We start from the raw sequence: 2,752 nt of genomic DNA, 5'->3' as shown, positions 1-2,752 counted from the left end.
ACCTCTAGCCAACAGATCTGTGCCACAGTAATACCGTCAACACAAATGTATTGGCTCATTCTTCTTGCAACTCTTTCACACCCCTCTGCTGTGTTACTCAACCTGAAGAAACATGATCAGACAGAACCGGGACCTTTACTCCCGTAACGACCAGACCAAGCCAGGCTGCCTCTGTAGTGGTAAGGCAATTAAGGAAAGGTAAGTCATACCTCACTCTGAACCCTGGCACTGTGCAAATCTTAATCCCTCCACCCTTGGGAGCAAAAGGTAAAAAACCTTAGCTGCTGCTAAGGAGCCCTGCAAGCCCATACCTGACACTCACCTACACTGAGGTGTATCTCTGAGGACAGCATCCGAGAGGAATACGTTGCCCGCCAGCACACAGCTCCATGGATCAGCCCCTACAAGAGAGGGGAAGGGAGAAAACCGTACAGCAGCCATGAGCTTTCTACAGCCGAGGCTCCCTGATGTGGAGCAGGGACGCAGATCTGCAGGGCTGTTTTGGTTTTCTAAAATGCACAGCTATGACAGTACCAGCCCATACAGAAAGCTTTTCTTCTCTTGCTATTGTTTCCACCTCTTTGGACTGTTTCCACAGCTCCTAAATTAAAAGCCTGGAACAAAATTGCCTCTAATCCCTTCAAAGAAGGATGGAAGGGGAATGAACTAGGCTGCATCAAATCTAAATAAAAACAACTTAACTTCAGCTACCGTGCATAAATCTCCACCCGCAACTGTGACCATACCTTTCATTTTAGGGACATGGTTTAGTGGTGGACTTGGCAGTCTTAGGTTTACGGTTGGACTCGATGATCTTAAAGGTCTTTTCCAACCTAAATGATTCCATGATTCTCCCCAATTCCCCACCTGGCTGCTACCTCCTGTCATCTTGTGATTTTTTCAAGCTAACCCCCTTCTCTTGAAGGATATCCTCCCCAGTTCACCATAAACACACCCTTTCTACTCACCTGACTTCAGCCTCATTTCTTTAATAATCACTGTTCTACTGTATGTATGCCCAAGAGAAACAGAGAGCATGGGGCAGCTTTTCTGACATAGAGATAAGAAACTACGGAGAAACACACCGAACTCCCCCCAGGCTGTCCAATCTTTGCTTCCCGTAATATTCCGTGCAGAATTTCCCCTACCAAGTTTTGCACCAAGTTGTTTGGATATTACATTGATGAATACGTTTACTTGGTCTTCCAAGTTCAGTTCAAGAGGCTTTAAAAGACACTCTGACCTGTTCTTCCACAGGTGACTGGGACAGAGGGGGATCAGCAGACGCTGCAGGCTGCATCTCCAATTCTGATGACTGAAATCCAAATTCTCCTGGGGAGACAGAGACTTAATCCTAGGCTTGACAGTTTATATTGTAAATATGCTGAAAAACTTCTCAATCTCTTCCCCTCCCCACACCTAAAGTCTTGAACGCTCCGATTTACACATTGCATTTTTTTCCCATGAAAACCGAGTCCAGAATCAAGCTTTCAGGATTACGTGCCTGAATGCCTGCGTTAAATAGCAGTGACTTGTCACACTCCGTTTTCCACGAGCAGCAGGGTACACAGCACCTCTGAAGAGAGCCACTTATTAAAGCTCCAAGATCTGTTTATAACTCAAGGAGCCTAAAACCACAGAGACCAATAAGAACTCCACTCTTAACTTCAGTGGAGCCCAATCAAGCCAGAAAGACAGAAGGGAACATAAGCCAAAATCCTACAGTTTGCCATGCTCCCCGTTGAACACACTGTGGTTCCAGCAAATATCTACATAGGAAGCAGCAGTGAGCCCATCCCTTCGCTCCAGAAGGTACAAGATGGAAACAACAGCAGTTATGCAAAAGAATCAAATCTGGTCAGAGTTAAAAATACATCCATTAGTCCGTAGGGTGCTTGCAACTCTCAGAAGAATCACATAAATGTTTTATAATTTAAGTTGGATATTCTGTGGCTAGATTTTTTTTTAAACTGTTTTCAACTATGTCCTTTGTTTCTAGAAGCAACTAGAAATTTGCACTGGAACTAAATCCACATCAGGAAGCCATTCCAGCTCTTGTGATCATCTGAGCAAAGGAAGACTTTACCTTCTTTTTTTCCTAGCAGCACTCCCATGTTAAAAGAAATCGTTTCATGTATTTTAAAAGACTACTACTTCAGCGTTGGGTCTATTTTTACACAACAAAATCAGTAACAGCTTTCTTAGTGTGAAACCACAAGCATACCAGATGAGGGTAGAAGAGAAATAACTTGACTAATAATATTATATAAGGAACACAAATGGGTTTATGGTCAACATGGGAGCTTTTCAGTCTGTTTTACAGCCATCACCTTAACAAATTCCCAAATCAAAATTTTAAGCAGAGCTCAGTGACTGAGTCGCAAGTCTGTATTTTAATAAGCACAAGTTTGATCCCTGGAGTATGCTCAGCTGATAAAGGTTCGGCTTCTGCTCTGATGACTGCAATATTAAGAGCTGGACCTTGCACCACAGCCCTTGCTGATTGTTTAAAGCAAATCTGCCATGTGACACAGATAAAACAACTATGAAACATATACGGTGTTATCAATTTATTTTCTGTCCCTCTACCACCCTGTTTGGTGCAGGTATCGAACTGTGGAAGTTCACACGTTGCCACCATGATTCCTACCCCAAACCCTGGAAATGGCCAAGGAGCACACCCCAAATGTGCCGCAGACCCAGAAACAAGGAGGAACTAATCCCACTGTTTTCATTTTTATTTTTATTCCTG

This window comes from Pygoscelis adeliae, unplaced genomic scaffold (genome assembly GCF_000699105.1).
Source record: "Pygoscelis adeliae isolate BGI_AS28 unplaced genomic scaffold, ASM69910v1 Scaffold227, whole genome shotgun sequence".
Classification (NCBI taxonomy): domain Eukaryota; kingdom Metazoa; phylum Chordata; class Aves; order Sphenisciformes; family Spheniscidae; genus Pygoscelis; species Pygoscelis adeliae.
This window is presented reverse-complemented; position numbering follows the sequence as displayed.